The sequence below is a fragment of the Mustelus asterias genome, chromosome 9 (assembly GCF_964213995.1).
Source record: "Mustelus asterias chromosome 9, sMusAst1.hap1.1, whole genome shotgun sequence".
Classification (NCBI taxonomy): domain Eukaryota; kingdom Metazoa; phylum Chordata; class Chondrichthyes; order Carcharhiniformes; family Triakidae; genus Mustelus; species Mustelus asterias.
In genome coordinates, this window is record NC_135809.1 from 50,950,051 (window position 1) to 50,967,567 (window position 17,517).

Here is a 17,517-nt window from a genome sequence, read left to right on the forward strand (position 1 = left end):
ACTCGTGCCAGGGGAGAAATGGATTTTTAGGCCCACACCAATTCTCTGCAATCGGCGCGATCTACTAACAGCGCGGTGAGGTCGGAGAATCGCCCCCAATGTCTTTTTATATGCTGTCCTGTACACAGCTGATCTGACTCTGAGCAAACACTTCTTCATTCCCATACGAGTCTTCATGCACCTTCCAGAAAAGTACTGTTACTCTGCACTCTCGTATCAATCTTTATCAGATTTATCATTGTGGGCTTTTCACTCACCCACATCCTGATCTGAATTTGGTGTTTGTTTCATTTCCCTGGGAATTGTCACATCCAGCCACTTCATGCAGTGGAACGGTCCCTATGTCAACCGTGTTCTCAAATTCACCGTCATCTTCCAAGGTTTCGATGTTTTGGTTTCTTCCATCCAGCTCTGGTGCTTCGTTGACCTCTTTACCTCTTTGTTCTGCACATCTTTGCCCAATGATTGGCTTTTTCACAAACTCTGCAGTTCGATCCATACGCAGGACATTTCCTGCTGTCTGCAAACTCATGTGGTCGTCCACAGCTCCTGCATGTCCTTCTCTCTTTCTGGTGTGCAGTCTTCTGTTGATGCTGCACTGTATCAACGCTGTCGCTTTTCTCGCTGCTTAAGTACCATTTGGCTAGTCAGTGTCTTCATCTGTCGGCTCGTGGCTTTGTATGCTCTGGCAATACCCACAGCCTACAATATTGTGAGCGCATCCCTCCCAATTAACGCCTTCTATACTTCAGGATGCGCAGAACCCCAAATTAGTTGAATCTATCAGCCTTTCATCCGTGTCCTTAGACTTACATTTTCTAGCTGCATTTTATAATCGCGTCACCAATTTATCAATAGGCTCACCTAATTCCCCTCTGAGACCTTGAAATTCATACCAGTCAATCCAACAGTTTGATTCTGGCTGGAGATGGGTGCTTAGCTTTTCATATATTATGTCTGGGTTTTTTGCTGTCCTCCTCCGTAAGCTCCCAGCTGTTAAAAAATGTAATCCAATATCTCCTGCCGAGAGAAGAATATGGCTGGTCCTTTCCACAAGACTACTGAATGTCAATCCGTACTTTTGTTCAAACTTTTCAATTATCTCTACAACACCATCAGCTTTCCAGTTCATTATAGGCTGTAGCTGTGCATTCGTTGCTGTGCCAGTCGAAAGTACAAAGAACAAAGAACAGTACAGCACAGGAAACAGGCCCTTCGGCCCTCCAAGCCTGTGCCGCTCCTTGGTCCAACTAGACCAATCGTTTGTATCCCTCCATTCCCAGGCTGCTCATGTGACTATCCAGGTAAGTCTTAAACAATGTCAGCGTGCCTGCCTCCACCACCCTACTTGGCAGCGCATTCCAGGCCCCCACCACCCTCTGTGTAAAAAAACATCCCTCTAATATCTGAGTTATACTTCGCCCCTCTCACCTTGAGCCCGTGACCCCTCGTGAATGTCACTTCTGATCTGGGAAAAAGCTTCCCACCGTTCACCCTATCTATCCCCTTCATAATCTTGTACACCTCTATTAGATCTCCCCTCATTCTCCGTCTTTCCAGGGAGAACAACCCCAGTTTACCCAATCTCTCCTCATAGCTAAGACCCTCCATACCAGGCAACATCCTGGTAAACCTTCTCTGCACTCTCTCTAACGCCTCCACGTCCTTCTGGTAGTGCGGCGACCAGAATTGGACGCAGTACTCCAAATGTGGCCTAACCAGCGTTCTATACAGCTGCATCATCAGACTCCAGCTTTTATACTCTATACCCCGTCCTATAAAGGCAAGCATACCATATGCCTTCTTCACCACCTTCTCCACCTGTGTTGCCACCTTCAAGGATTTGTGGACTTGCACACCTAGGTCCCTCTGTGTTTCTATACTCCTGATGACTCTGCCATTTATTGTATAACTCCTCCCTACATTATTTCTTCCAAAATGCATCACTTCGCATTTATCCGGATTAAACTCCATCTGCCACCTCTCCGCCCAATTTTCCAGCCTATCTATATCCTGCTGTATTGCCCGACAATGCTCTTCGCTATCCGCAAGTCCAGCCATCTTCGTGTCATCTGCAAACTTGCTGATTACACCAGTTACACCTTCTTCCAAATCATTTATATATATCATAAATAGCAGAGGTCCCAGTACAGAGCCCTGTGGAACACCACTGGTCACAGACCTCCAGCCGGAAAAAGACCCTTCGACCACTACCCTCTGTCTCCTATGGCCAAGCCAGTTCTCCACCCATCTAGCCACTTCTCCTTGTATCCCATGAGCCTTAACCTTCTTAACCAACCTGCCACGTTTTTAATTTTTGCACAATTCATTCAGATTTTCTCCTGACACTCGTGTAGGTCAATTTTCCAAAGCAGTGCTAAATAAAGTTGAGAAGCGTTGAAATTCACTCACAGATGCTCACTGCCACCATGCTATGTGTTCCTGTCGCCTTTTGGATCACACTTTAAGCTGGGAAAAATGAGTGCTCTTTGTGTTTAATATTTGCCATGCTGCCTTGTACGAAAGAAGGACCAGTTTGAATTGGTTCTGCTACATTACACATGAGGTTTTAGTGCGGCTATAAAATGTGGTCCCCAGAATACTTAAACATAACAATCAGCTCCTAGCTATTAGTTCCTAGATCTTTACAGGTAATACAAATCCCCTGCACCTTTTCATAAGCAAGCGCACAGAAGGACAGAATTTAGTAGCATGGGTAATAGGACTTGAACCATGGTCTTGGAACAGGGAAGGTGCAGGAATGTTAAATAGTACAAAAAGGTTCAGGCCATTATGGGCCTTGGTGCCGGTATCTGTAACAGCAGGAAACAAAAAAAAAAATTGCATTTATATAGCATTTTTCACAATCACCAGTTATCTCAAAGCATCTTACAACCTATTAAGTACTTTTGAAGTGTAACATAAGAAACACGGCAGCCAATTTGAGCACAGGAAACTCACACAAACAGCAATTCTATGATAAGATAATCCAATTTTGTGATGTTGATTGAGGGATGAATATTGGCCAAGACACCAAAGATAACTGCCTTGCTCTTCTTCAAAATAGTGCTATGGCATCTTTTACATCCACCTAATCAGGCAGGTGAGGCCTTGGTATAACACCTCAGCCGACAATACAGCACTCCCGCAGTACTACACTGGAGTGTCAGCCTTGATTTTATTTTGTGCTCAATCGCCAGAGTGGGACTTGAACCTGAAAACTTGTAATTCAGAGAAGTGTGCGCTACCAACTGAGAAATAGCTGACACTAAATGACAAGTAATGTGTGGTCAATATCTAGTGAACCTTGAGTGAACTTAACTTCATAAAAATAGCAAAGCAAATGCTGTAACGCATTACTCGAGGGATAAAATTTAACAGCAGACAAGTTGTGTTAAACTTGTATCAAACTAGATTAGGCCACATTTAAGAGTATTGTGCACAGTCCTGTTTCCAATGCTAAAAAAGACATAGAGGCATTAAGAATGGTGCAAAAGCAATTCATAAGGATGGCCCCAAAATTGAAAGCGTATATATGTAAGCAAAGTCTGAATGAGCTGGAGCTCTTTGCTCCAGAAAAGAGGAGGGTCAGGGGTGACCTAATCGTGTTGGTAAAATGAAGGACTTTAATAATGTATTCATAGGTAAGATGCATCCACTTGCAGTCAAGATCAGAACCAGAGGTCACAAATAAATTCAAACGAGTGTGGTAAGAATGTGGAACTTGTTATCGCAAGGAGTGATTGAGGAGAGTAGCATAAACATGTTTAAAAGGAAGCTGGATAAGCATGAGGCAGAAAGGAATGGAACGATATATGGGTTGTGTTCAATGTAGAGAGGGGGTAGGGGGGGAGCTCAGGTGGAAGGTCTACATGGGACTGTTGAGATGACTGGTTTGTTTCTGTGTTGTAGACTCTGTAATTCTATATAATTCTATACTATCTCAGGGTCTTGCAAGTTTCAGTGACCAGTGGAGTTCAGTACCCTGGAGAAGACCACAATGGTTGGTGAAGCTCTGAAGGAGGGAACAAAATGCCTGGAGCAGAACTCTCTTAAAGTTCTGAAAGTGCAAATAAACTTATTTTTAAATTCATTCATCGGATGTGAGCCAGTATACACAGCCAGTTTTTATTACCCATCTCTAACTGTCCTTGAGAAGGTGGTGGCGGTCTTCATTGATCTCAGAACATGCAGAGAAGCACTTCACTTCAAAATTATGAGGGACATAGACAGAGTGGATAAGGAGTAGCTGTTCCCCTTACTTGAAGGGTCATTCATGACCTAGTCATGACATAGGTTCAAGGTGAGGAGGTTTAGGGGGGATGTGAGGAAAAACCTTTCTACCCAGAGGGTGGTGACAGTCCAGAATGCACTGCCTGGAAGGGTGGTAGAGGCGGGTTGCCTCATATCCTTTAAAAAGTATTTGGGTGAGCACTTGGCACATCATAACATTCAGGGCTCTAGGCCAAGTGCTGGTAGATGGGGTTAGCTGGGAGTTCAGGTATTTCTAATATGTCGGTGTGAACTCGATGGGCCGAAGGGCCTCTTCTGCACTGTATGATTCTATGATTCTAAATTATATCAGAATGTATCTGTTTACTTAACCACATAGCCTTCACCAAAACCAGTCTCAATTTAAGAGAATAATTATTTCTTTGGTTCTATGTAGCATAGTGGTCCTACCATTATAAAATACTGACTTACAGAAAGCAGCAGCGCTGGCCGAATAATAGTCCACAGTTCTGAAAGTGTGCACATCCTACTTTGGAAATTCTTCCTTTCTACTTGTTTATACATTTCATACCTTCAGAATCATCAGGCTGATCTCTGACAGCAGCACAAGGTTCCAACTTTATTCAAATCTTTAGTTAAAGAAAACATTTTAAAATAAATCTTCTTTACAAATTACCATGGATTCCTAAGCACTGTTGAATGCCTAGGGAACAGTTCTTTAGTGACAATAATAAAAAAAATTGCTTCAAAATACAATTTGAAGTGGTAATTACAGGAACATAGGCTTCACGGACACAGAATTATATTGTTTTTCACACTTGATTTGATAGGCTCTTTCACTTAAACAAGATGACTATGATACTGAAGGCAACCAGCAAACACTGTAAGAAAAATGACAATAAAACTTAGCACTTCTACTTCAAACGTCTACTCCAGCTGATTGTGGCAAGCTCACAGTTTAACCTTTCTCTATTGAGAGGATGAGAGTTGTTTATGGTTCCTAGAAGTTTCAAGGGAAAGTATCCTAAATAAGGGTATAATGAATAGCTGTTAGGGACTGTGGAAGGTGTTTGTTCCTGCTGAGGTTTGATTTCCTCCTTGGCTCCTCGGCCCTAACCGTTTGTTCTTCTTTGGAGAGCTGTTGTTGCAGTTTCCCCATGTAATGCCTCTTGTAACATTTTGGGGCTTTTAACAACAAAACTGGAAGAGATTTTGCTTTAAATTATGCAATAACATATAACATCGCAGCCATTTTGCTTTGGTTGTGATAAAGACAGGCTGCGAGCACCATTTTGTGCAAAGCCCCAAGGAAGAACTCTAAGAGAAACCATCAGAGAGGGTTCTTGGCCAAGGGAGAAAAAAAAGAGAAAGGTATCCTTAAATTAACTGTTATTTTGTTGAAAAGAATCTAGACAATCTTCAAGTGTCATAACCACAGAACTAGTGAGGGACAAGAAATCTCCCTCTCCCAAAACCCGATTTTGTTGCTATTCATCTGTGAGACATGGGCATCACTGGCTGGGCCAGCACTTATTGCCCATCCCTAGTTGCCCAACAGCAGTTGAGAGTCAACTACATTGCTGTGGCTCTGGAATCACAGGCCAGACCAGGTAAAGATGACAGTTTTCCTTCCCTAAAGGACACTAGTAAACCAGATGGGTTTTTCCGACAATCGATAATGGTTTCATTGTCATCAGTAGGTTCTTAATTCCAGATATTTTTTATTGAATTCAAATTCCACTAGCTGCTGTGGGGGGATTCAAACCCGGGTCCCCAGAACATTAGCTGAATTTCTGGATTAATAGTCTAGCAATAATACTACTCGGCCATCGCCTCCATTGACTAATAGAGTTGACCTGAAAAGGAAAATAATAACTAATCAACTATAGAAGGCATCGTGGTTGCTGAATACAACTCTTCAACCCTTCCCTCCAGCCAACCAACACTTCAACTGCAAACTATAGGCAATGATACCTTAAAGGAATGAACTGAAGTTCATCAATGTAAGTATTTTATTTATCCTTATCTGCATTTAATCTTTGTATGGATTCAGTAAGTAACTTTATTAGTTTCACTAAAGGGACTTATTGCATTAGTTTTGTAATAAACAAACCTTTATCTTGTTTAAGAATAAAGCCTTTCTGCAGGATATTTTTTAATTGAATCACTCGCAAATTAAAAGAGGGCTACACACACACACAAATTGATAGCTCACAGATCACTTCAAGGAAAAGCTCTTTACATGGTACTGACATTATACTAATCCTTGCGCTCAAAGGGGAGTGGTGAGTCACAGTTTTCCCCATCGCTGCAGTAGCATTTTGAGGCAGTAGAGGACACTGAGGGATCTCACTGGTTATTCATAAAGTCAGAGAGCAATATAACACTGTAACAGGCCTTTCGTCCCAACCGGTCCATGCCGACCATGGTGTCCTCCCAGCTAGTCTGAATTGCCCGCGTTTGGCCCATAAGCCTCTAATCCTTTCCCATCCATGTACTTATCTAAATGCTTCTTAAATGTTCCTATTGTACCTGCCTCAACTGCTTTCTCTGGCAGCTCATTTCATATACGCACCACCCTCTGCATGAAGAAGTTGCCCTTCAGGTCCCTTTTAAATCTTTCCCCTCTCACCTTAAACCTATAGCCTCTAGTTTTCAATTCCCCTTCCTGAGGAAAAAGACTATGTGTGTTCATCCTAAATATGCCCCTCATGATTTTATACACCTCAATAAGGTCACCCTTCTTTTTCCTACGTTCCAAGGACTAAAGCCCTAATCTGGCCAACTGCTCCCTATAACTCAGGCCCACTAGTCCTGGCAACATCCTTGTAAATCTTCTTCGTACTCTTTCCAGTTTGTCAATGTCTTTCCTATAGCAGGGTGACCAAAACTGTACACAATCAGGGAGACTATGAGATTGCAGATCTGGCTCTGAAAAGTGTACAGCCTGTGAGTCAAGTACCAGTTAATGCGAACAGCTAACTTGCAATTGATTCTTCCTGTAAAGTGAGATTGTCCCCCACTGTTTTATTCCAATATATGACATGAGTTAGATTGCTCCTATTTTCAGGCACAGCGGGAGGCAATTTACAACTTACCCATGCCCAGTCCCATAGAGACAGACAGCACAGAAACTTTGTGCTGCCTTATCTTTACTAAGATTTCAGCCCAGCACCAAATATGCTGTCGATTGGCTGCATGCTCACCAGGAAGCTTAAAGTGTGCCGAGTACATCCTTCAGGTAGCCTGCACTTCTTAAATGCAGTCCACCTCTTTAAAAGGGGAGCTGCACTTATTACACAGCTGTAGCTAGCTGCCCGTCTAATAGCTGACCACAAGGGAAAACATAAATGGGGCAACAGGGAAGAGAAATATTTCCTAGATTTTCTGAGGCAACATTGGAGGCAACAGGTGGAAAGGAGGAGAGATGTAATAATTCTGCAGGAGGGCATCAAGGAAAACTCTTGCAAACAAACGGAGCAGGTGGCGAGGGCGGTCAATTCCCAAAGATTTGGCTACAGTTCCACAAGACGTTCAATGACCTCACTTGGGTGGTCAAGGTCAGTGAATGCATCTTCACGTGACATCTTCTATTTATCACACCACCAACCTCACACACTGCGCAAATACACCACACACCCATCGCTCATTCACTCGCAATCGCTGGCAATCAGGACACAGGCCTAACATTCGGATATTCAGTGACACCCTCACACACCTGCCAATGTTGCCGGCAGCCTCCCACCTATTGCAGCATTCACACCCACCAGCCTCCCTCCACCACCACTCACCCAGCATTATCCTTCCAGATGCTCTGGAACTGTGGCTGGGCCAGCCATTGCAAGCTCATGAGGAAGGCTGAATTCACCAGGCATCTGTTGAAGAAAAACCTTCACTTGATCTAATACCTGCAACCACCAGCACTGCCAAGTACCTTCAAGGTATTATAGAGTTAGTACACAGTGCGTCACAGGGCACAATTGGGTTGTAGCCAGGCCAGGGGGTAAGTACAGCTCCCCAGAGGAAGAGGTCTCAGATGGGGTTGTTATTACAGATGATACAGATGAAGATTTCGATGGGGCGATGTGCAGAAGAACACTGAGGAATTTGCGTCCAGCGATACTTCGATGCCTTAGCAAAGCTTGAAGACCATCCATTCCAACATGGAAGTGGTGACAAACTGCATACTCTCACTGGCAGACCCAGTTATGATGTAACGTCTACTGACCATTGCCTCAGGTTTGACTGTGGAACAGGCCATTGTCTCAGGTTTGACTGTAGAACAGGACATTGCAAATACAATGGCCTCAATCATCACCCCCATTATACTGAGCACCATCTCCTTGTGCTGCAGTAGATGCTCAGACAGAGGGTAAGAGATCTGTGCTTACTGGCATACCCGCTCAGGCTCAAGGCTCATTGGAAAGCCCTGTGCCAAGCTGAAGCCAGACACCAAGCTCCTTGGCAGTGACATTGGACTTTTTGACAGGCCTGCCATTGCAGTAGCATGTCTGTGTGTGTGCATGTTCATCTTTTAGCTTCCACTTCTACAGAACTCATATGTGACCTAGAGTCCTAGCATCTAGAGTCCTAGCATCTACTCCTTGCCCCCTGCCCTGGCTGCAGTCCATTCATGCCCGGTGACTCGCCTTGTGCAGGTCTCACCTCTATGCTTGCCTCTATTTTATGCATGGTGTCAATATCCAAGCTGTTGCTGTGAGCATGAGAGCGAATGATGGTGTTTCATCATTATTTATCTCTGAAGACTTCACTCTCCTGTACCAGTACATAACTAGGTAGCATCATTGGATATCTGAAAGGAACAAGGTACAAGGGGTAGCGTTGAGTGAAGGGAAGGGGAGAAAAGTAAGAAGAGTACTCTTATACCATCGGCAGCTTATAAATCAGAAGAGATTATACATTGAGGAGGAAGTAGGGTGTGAGAAGTGGGTTTAGGGAGGAACATACTTCTCATCATCTATGGTTTCAGTCCCAACACTGGTCATTGCCTCAGTTGTGACTGTTCTATTAATGGCCAGTATCCCTTTCTCCTCTAGGAGGATAAGAACATACTGGGACAACAATCCCTTCCATTTTGGCACTGCTGCCTCTGGTTTCACACCACATTTCCCTCTCTCTTGAAGGACAGTTTTTTTAGTAATTGTGGTGCAGTGAGTGTTCAAGTGAAGTGCCTGCCACAATTGAATAGCTGGCAGTGTGTGCAAACTGTGAGATGTGGGGATGGGGCTTGCAGCATTGATCAGCGTGTGACGGCAAATTGAAGCTCTGCATATAAATCTGAGTCATACTTGAGGGGAGAGTTAGTAGGTGAGGGATGTGGTGAATGGATCTCTGTGTGAGTCTAGTGTTACATTTGTAAGGATATGACATTTGAAGATGCATTCACTGATCTTGGTCACTCGTGCAATGGCATTAAACTTCCTCTTACACTGTTGCATCCAGATCCTCGTGACTAGAAGGCTGGCATTGATCACAAAGGCTATCTGCTCCCATTGCCTTTGCAGTGTCTGTATGGAAGAGCTCCTGTGGAAAGAGGACCTCTTTCCCCCTGTCCACCTGCCACACAAGGCCTCCAGTGCTGCAATTTAACCTCTGGAGCAGGTTCTCTGATTATTGCACTGGCTCCAAACCTCTTTCAACTCAGGAATTCTTCTGTAACCAGTTCCAGCAGCTATTGCAATCAGAATGGCCAACGCCTTTAAGAGATGCAGCCTGTTTTTTTTTCATTGAATCCCTACAGTGCAGAAGGAGGCACTTCCGCCCATCAAGTCTGCACCAACTCTTCAACAGAGCATCTTACCCAGGCCCTATCCCTTAATGCCACATATTACCCCACTAATCCCCCTAACCTATTGATGCGCGACAATTAAGCACGTGGAACCAAGGCTTCGATATTGAAGGCTTTTATTGTGTAACAATGGAACTACTAACACGAATACACCAGTTCAGACTGAAGGGATCCTGCCGGAGCAGAGGGTCTTATACCTCGCCACCGGAGGCGGGACCCCACTGGAATGTGCCATGATAACACTTATAACAGGTAAACACCCTAACCCAACAACATTGTACAACCCCCACAGTAACAACACCCTAGCCCAACAGTAACATAATAACAACCCCCAGTGGTGAACCAACGATGGTTCACCACATTCACCCCTCCTTTAAGAACAAAAGGTGGCGGGGTGCAAGAAAAAAACAGGTCATATAAACAGAATTCACAAGTCCAGACGGTCTGGAGGACCGCACCGACGCTGTGATCTCCTCAACACCGGTTGCGAAACCGGAGCAGGTGCTTGCGGTGGCGTTCTTTCCAAAACAACGTCTGGCTGTCCCTTCAAGGACTCCCGGGCCGGCTGGCCCTGGTGAGGCGATGGTGCAGGGGATCCTGGAACCTTTGGTGGTGGTGGTGGTGGTGATGATGGTGGCGCCGATCTCCGAGTCTCAGGCAAGCTGTACATGGGAGTAAAAGTGTTATGCACTGGTCCCGGTGCTGACCGCGCCACGTCTGGGGAAGCAATGAGGAGTAGTGGATTCGTGACTGGGGGAATAGGAGCGACAGGAGTTGCTACGTCCCCTGCGGGCGCCAGGTCTCTAATGGAGACAGTGTCCTCTCGCCCGTCAGGATATGCTGCATAGGCATACTGTGGGTTGGCGTGGAGGAGTTGGACCGGTTCGACCAAGGGGTCGGACCTGCGAGCCCTCACATGTCGCCGCAGAAGGACGGGTCCTGGGTACGTCAACCAGGCTGGCAATGAGGTTCCCGAGGACGACTTCCGAGGGAATGAGAACATCCTCTCGTGGGGAGTAGCATTGGTTGCCGTACACAGGAGGGAGCGGATAGAATGGAGCGCATTTGGAAAGACCTCCTGCCAACGGGAGACTGGAAGGCCCCTGGATTTCAGTGCCAGTAGGACAGCCTTCCAGACTGTAGCATTCTCCCTTTCCACCTGTCCGTTACCCCTAGGGTTGTAGCTCGTGGTTCTACTAGAGGCAATCCCGAATGAGAGCAGGAATTGCCTCAAGTCATTGCTCATGAACGACGAGCCCCTGTCGCTATGAATGTAGCAGGGGTACCCGAACAGGGTAAAAAGCTCACTGAATGCCTTGATGACGGTGGCAGTCGACGTGTCCGCACAGGGGACAACAAACGGAGTATGGAACAGATCTTAAAACCGGATCGTCTGACACTGGACCCACGTGCGGTCGGTGCCGCTAACACATTCGACCATTGGTGGAAGTGTTTCGAGGACTACCTGGCAGCCTCGGTAGCTATCACTACAGACAGTGATAAACTCCAGGTCCTCCACGCAAGGGTAAGCGACACGATTTATCTCGCCATTCGTGCAGCTCCCACTTACCCGGGTGCCGTCGAGCTCCTAAAAAAACGATACACGAAGCCACCCAACGAGATACACAATAAAATTGATGCGCGACAATTAAGCACGTGGAACCAAGGCTTCGATATTGAAGGCTTTTATTGTGTAACAATGGAACTACTAACACGAATGCACCAGTTCAGACTGAAGGGGTCCTGCCGGAGCAGAGGGTCTTATACCTCGCCACCGGAGGCGGGACCCCACTGGAATGTGCCATGATAACACTTATAACAGGTAAACACCCTAACCCAACAACATTGTACAACCCCCACAGTAACAACACCCTAGCCCAACAGTAACATAATAACAACCCCCAGTGGTGAACCAACGATGGTTCACCACACCTATACAATTTAGCATGGTCAATTCACCTAGCCTGCACATCTACGGACTGTGGGAGGAAACCGGAGCACCCAGAGGAAACCCCCGCAGACATGGGGAGAATGTGCGAACTCCACGCAGACAGTGACCCAAGGCCGGGTCCTTGGCACTGTGAGGCAGCAATGCTCAAAGATTAAACAGCTGCATTCACACTCGCTGTGAGCAGCGGTTTAGGTAGAGCCGGCTAGTTTTATGTGATGCTAGACTCGAACAAGGCTGAGCCTCTGCTCAGACCTGGAGCAGCACACATAGAGCTGGGCCGCATGCTAGGATCACCATTAACACTGTGAACAGCACAGGTTGGTCGCATGTAGCAAACCCTATACTGTTTGTAGGCCTAATCCAATTTTTCCCCTTTAGCTTCAAGCCAGCTATCTGTGCACTTCTGTGCAGTACCAATAAACAAAATTAGGGAACACTGGGGAGAGGTTAGTCATGCCAACTGCACTCCCAACACCGCACCGAGTTGGCAGGAGCTGAGACATGGTGAGAATGGAAAGCCTGCTGACAATCCATAATTAATTCTACCATTGGATCAGATAATACCAGTGGTAGGGAAATTTAACATGCGGATTCTTTGTTTCCATGGTGACTAATGTAACATTGAGGAAAAGCAAACCTCACTATTTCTGGCCGAAACAGAAATATAACTGTGGAAAAGATTTTCTACACGGCAAATAAATGAGTATTTCGACTCTCAGATGGTTTAAGGAGGTCTTCATTCTTTGAGAGGATGGGGTGGATTTTGCTGGGCAGGTGCTCCCTGGGTCAATTTGTGCAGAATGCAGCAGATGTATGCACTACCTCCTGTGCCAGTTCTCCTTTTGGGTCTAATTTATACACACAACCAAGCTCACATAGAGCAAGGAGCAGGCAATCTGGCCATCGCTTGAGGCTTAAAGGTAGAAGCAACTTTAAAGGAGCAAGTGAAATAGAAACCCTTTGAAACAAATGGAGTTTTGAATATTACAGATTATGGAAGTAGGATTTTCATGTTGACCGATTCTGATCTACCCAGAAGCTCAAATTTGTTGCTTTGAAGTGCTATGTAGAGGTATCTCCCCTTGTTAATGCGCTTGTTAGAATGGTAGCAACATGGTATGGAGAGGTCTGGACATTCCTGAAGGAGCTGGCAGCACAGATTTAGAGTCATAGAGGTTTACAGCATGGAAACAGGCCCTTCGGCCCAACTTGTCCATGCCGCCTTTTTTTTTAAAACCCCTAAGCTAATCCCAAATTGCCTGCATTTGGCCCACATCCCTCTATACCCATCGTACCCATGTAACTATCTAAATGCTTTTTAAAAGCCTCTACTACTACCTCTGGCAGCTTGTTCCAGACACTCACCACCCTCTGTGTGAAAAAATTGCCCCTCTGGACACTTTTGTATCTCTCCCCTCTCACCTTAATCCTATGCTCTCTAGTTTTAGACTCCCCTACCTTTGGGAAAAGATATTGACTATCTAACTTGTCTATGCCCCTCATTATTTTATAGACCTCTATAAGGTCACCCCTCAGCCTCCTACGCTCCAGAGAAAAAAGTCTCAGTCCATCCAGCCTCACCTTATAACTCAATCCATCAAGTCCCGGTAGCCTCCTAGTAAATCTTTTCTGCACTCTTTCCAGTTTAATAATATCCTTTCTATAATAGGGTGACCAGAATTGCACACATTCTTTTATTAATTTGTGTGACGTGGGCGTTGCTGGCTGGCCAGCATTTATTGCCCATCCCTAGTTGCCCTTGGAAAGCAGTTGAGAGTCAACCACATTGCTGTGGCTCTGGAGTCACACGTAGGCCAGACCAGGTAAGGATGGCAGATTTCCTTCCCTAAAGGACACTAGTGAACCAGATGGGTTTCATGGTCATCAGGAGATTCTTAATTCTTAATTTACTGAATTCAAATTGCACTATCTGCCATGGCGGGATTTGAACTCAGATCCGCAGAACATTAGCTGAGTCTCTGGATTAATAGCCTGGTGATAATACCATTAAGCCATCACCTCCAAATGAAAGGTGGAGGAAAAAGAGAGCAATTTTGGCCATGAAGAATAACAGCACAGGCAAACGGTGAACATGATGATAGTGAGGCTTTTCTTTTGATTCCAGTCAGGATTGAGTATCTGTATGAAGAGAGGGAAAGAGGCACTTTTGTATGGAGGCTCGGTCAGTTTAAAGTTTATTTATTAGTGTCACAAGTAGGCTTACATTAACACTGCAATGAAGTTATTGTGAAAATCCCCTAGTCCCCAAACTCCGGCACCTGTTTGGGTACACTAAGGGAGAATTTAGCATGGCCAATGCACCTAACAGCACGTCTTTGGACTGTGGGAGGAAGCCGGAGCACCTTGAAGAAACCCACGCAGACATGGGGAGAAAGTGCAAACTCCGCACAGTGACCAAGCCAGGGATTGAACCTAGGTCCCTGGTGCTGTGAAGCAGCAGTGCCACCATGCTGCCCAATTCCCTTGTCTCCAAACAAACTGCATTGTAAATGGTGGACTGGCTGGTCACATGGGGAATCAAGCGATTTCCTCACTGAATATTTCCAGAGCATTGTATTATTAATATCCTATTTTTTCAGGTGAATTCTGAAAAATCCCAGCCTGTTTGGGAGAGTTCCTTCACCCCTACACTAAATGTATGAAACTGGTAACACAGGGAGAAGCAGCAACACTATTTTATTCCGAAAGACTCTGATAACAGACACCTCTCCCCTGAAGATGGAAGGCACCTAAATGACAACATTGGAAGCAGCAATCTCAGCTTTTGTTCAGGGGCAGGGCATAGCTCTGTACCCTGAGCTACTACAGTAAATCTGTGTGCAAATGTATCTGACATCCATCTCTGTGTAATCTTACGCATGCCCTCGCTGGCACAAAGTCAGGAAATTCTAGAGCAATGCGAACTGGGCATAGAATTGGGGCTGCTGGTGACAAAGGAAGGGGAAATGCCCATTTTGCAGTCCATGGCACCTGTTTTCAAACACCTTTTGAATACTAAACACAAGAAAATCCATCCTATATTCCAGTGCCATTGGGTGTATATCCTGATAACAGACATACTAGTAAAAGGCAACGCATAAAAGTATGTTCTTGCTGATGGTGAAAAAAGAGAATTTTTCAGCTTTATCAAACTTTTACATATGCCAGCACTGCAGGCAAGAACTTTCTGCGATGGCCATACTGCATGAATATTAACAGAATGGACCCTGAATTTCCCCTGCATTAAGTCCCCTATTATGCACAATTAAATTTCCCCGTAGACATTGCTCAGATTAAACTTCAGTATTATAATACTGGAATAGGGCTGATGATTATCTAATGATTTATGTCAGCCTCCAGTCTCAGCCTTGGTTCAGTGAAGAACTCACTCTGAGTTGGTTCGTGCTCTACTCCCACAACTCGGTCTGGATTTTCATCATGGAGGTGGGGAGCAGGAGTCAGGAAAATTCCAGGCTCAGTTCAGCCTGTCCACCTTGGGAGAAAGTGCTCGCGTAGGAGGGAGCTTGATTGCCAGGGAGTGGGTGCGGGCTAGAGTCAAGCCAGCTGACCTGGGAGAAAGTTTGGAGGCAGCCACGCAGAGGTAGGCTGTGTAAAAAGCCCATCATGGTGCACTGGGACTCTGTGTCCCATTTAAAATAAAAACACAAAGCCCTTCAGCCCTCACACTGCATACCCCTTCAATCCCACATACCCACCATGCCACATCCATACAACCTCATGCCCTTTCACCCACCCACTATGCCCCCAAACAGCCTCAACCAAGCTATGTCCTTACACCCACCTCTTTTAGGTCCCTTACACCCCCATTGCCAATTTATGGCATTTCCATGCCCATTTGTTATAGTGGGATAATGAACCCTATAGTGACAGTAGGATGTATGAAAAAACTTTCAAAAACTTAATGAATTCATATCTTTCTAGTATATTAAAAAGTCATTCCACTGGAAGGTTTTACAGGTGTCAAACATCCAGACCCTTTAGATTATCAATAATAAAAACTGCAAGTCCTTGAAATGCTTAATCTTATGGAAATGAACATTGTGAAATTGACAGCAGAGATCAGAGAGCCAGAATGTTAATCATTATTTTTCTCTAGGGGTAGCTGTTTCAACAAGGGTATTGGATGTCCAGTCTCTGCAGGGAGCCCAGACACCCATTACTTTTGTTGAAATAGCTGTGCCCTCGAGAAAACATTGCTTAATTGACAGTTCAGGCTCCTTAGATTCTGTGGTCAATTTCACTATGTTTATTTATGCAAGATTAAGTGGTTTTTGTATTGATATTTTAAAGAGTCTGGATGACTGACATTTTTGATGTGGAACTACTTTTTTAATATAGTAGCAAGTTATAAATAAATTACTTTTTTAAAGTTTTTTCAGACACCTAACTTGTCACTATTGGATTAATTGGTTCTATACAGATTTTAGTGGGTCAATGGGCATGGAAGCACCATAGTTTGGCCTTGTGGGTATGATGGGCTAAAGGGGGTACGTGGAAAGGCATGGCTTGTCATAGGGGGTATGAAGGCACAAAGGGAGTAAGTGGAATATCATAACTTGGCATAGGGGGCATGAGGAGTCATAAAGGATGGGTGGAAGGGCATATGGGGCATGAGGAGGACCTTTTGAAGTCAGCTTTTAACAGGTCCATCACAGGAAAGAGATAGAGAATCTGGTGAACTGGTGCGATGACAATAATCTCTCCCTCAATGTCAGCAAAATGAAGGAGATAGTCATCGACTTCTGGAAATGTAGTGGAGGACATGCCTCTGTCTACATCAATGGGGATGAAGTGGAAATGGTGGAGAGCTTCAAGTTTCTTGGTGTCCAGATCATCAACAACCTGTCCTGGCCCCTCCACACCAATGCTGTAGTTAACAAAGCCCACCAATGCCTCTACTTTCTCAGGAAGCTAAGGAAATTTGGCATTTTCACGACAACTCTCACCAACCTTTACAGATGCACCTTAGAAAGCATTCTTTCTGATTGTATCACAGCTTGGTATGGCTCCTACTCTGTCCAAAACTGCAAGAAACTGCAAAGAGTCATGAACAAAGTCCAGTCCATCATGCAAACCAGCCTCCCATCCATTGAGTCTGTCTGCACTTCCTGCTGCCTCAGAAAAGCAGCCAGCATAATCAAGGACCCCATGCACGCCAGACATTCTCTCTTCCACCTTATTCCGTCAGGAAAAAGATACAAAAGTCTGAGGTCACGTACCAACCAACTCAAGAACAGCTTCTTCCCTGCTGCCATCAGACTTTTGAATGGACGTACCTCGCATTAAGTTGATCTTTCTCTAGACCCTAGCTATGACTGTAATGCTACAATCTGCACCATCCCCTTTCCTTCTCTATGAACGGTATGCTTTCTCTGTATAGCATGCAAGAAACAATACTTTTCACTTTATATTAATATATGTGACACTAATAAATCAAATCAAATCAAGTTTATGACTTCCCTGAGGGGTTGTGAACCATAATTTATTAAAAATCTGGCCTGAC

At 45.0% G+C, this 17,517-nt stretch overlaps 1 protein-coding gene across 1 annotated transcript in view; it reads right to left on the bottom strand.

The window, feature by feature from the left end:
• Nucleotides 1–17,517, bottom strand: part of LOC144499224 (metabotropic glutamate receptor 8-like) — a 472,228-nt gene that overhangs the window by 350,747 nt on the left and 103,964 nt on the right. The gene's annotated exons all lie outside the window — the stretch shown is intronic.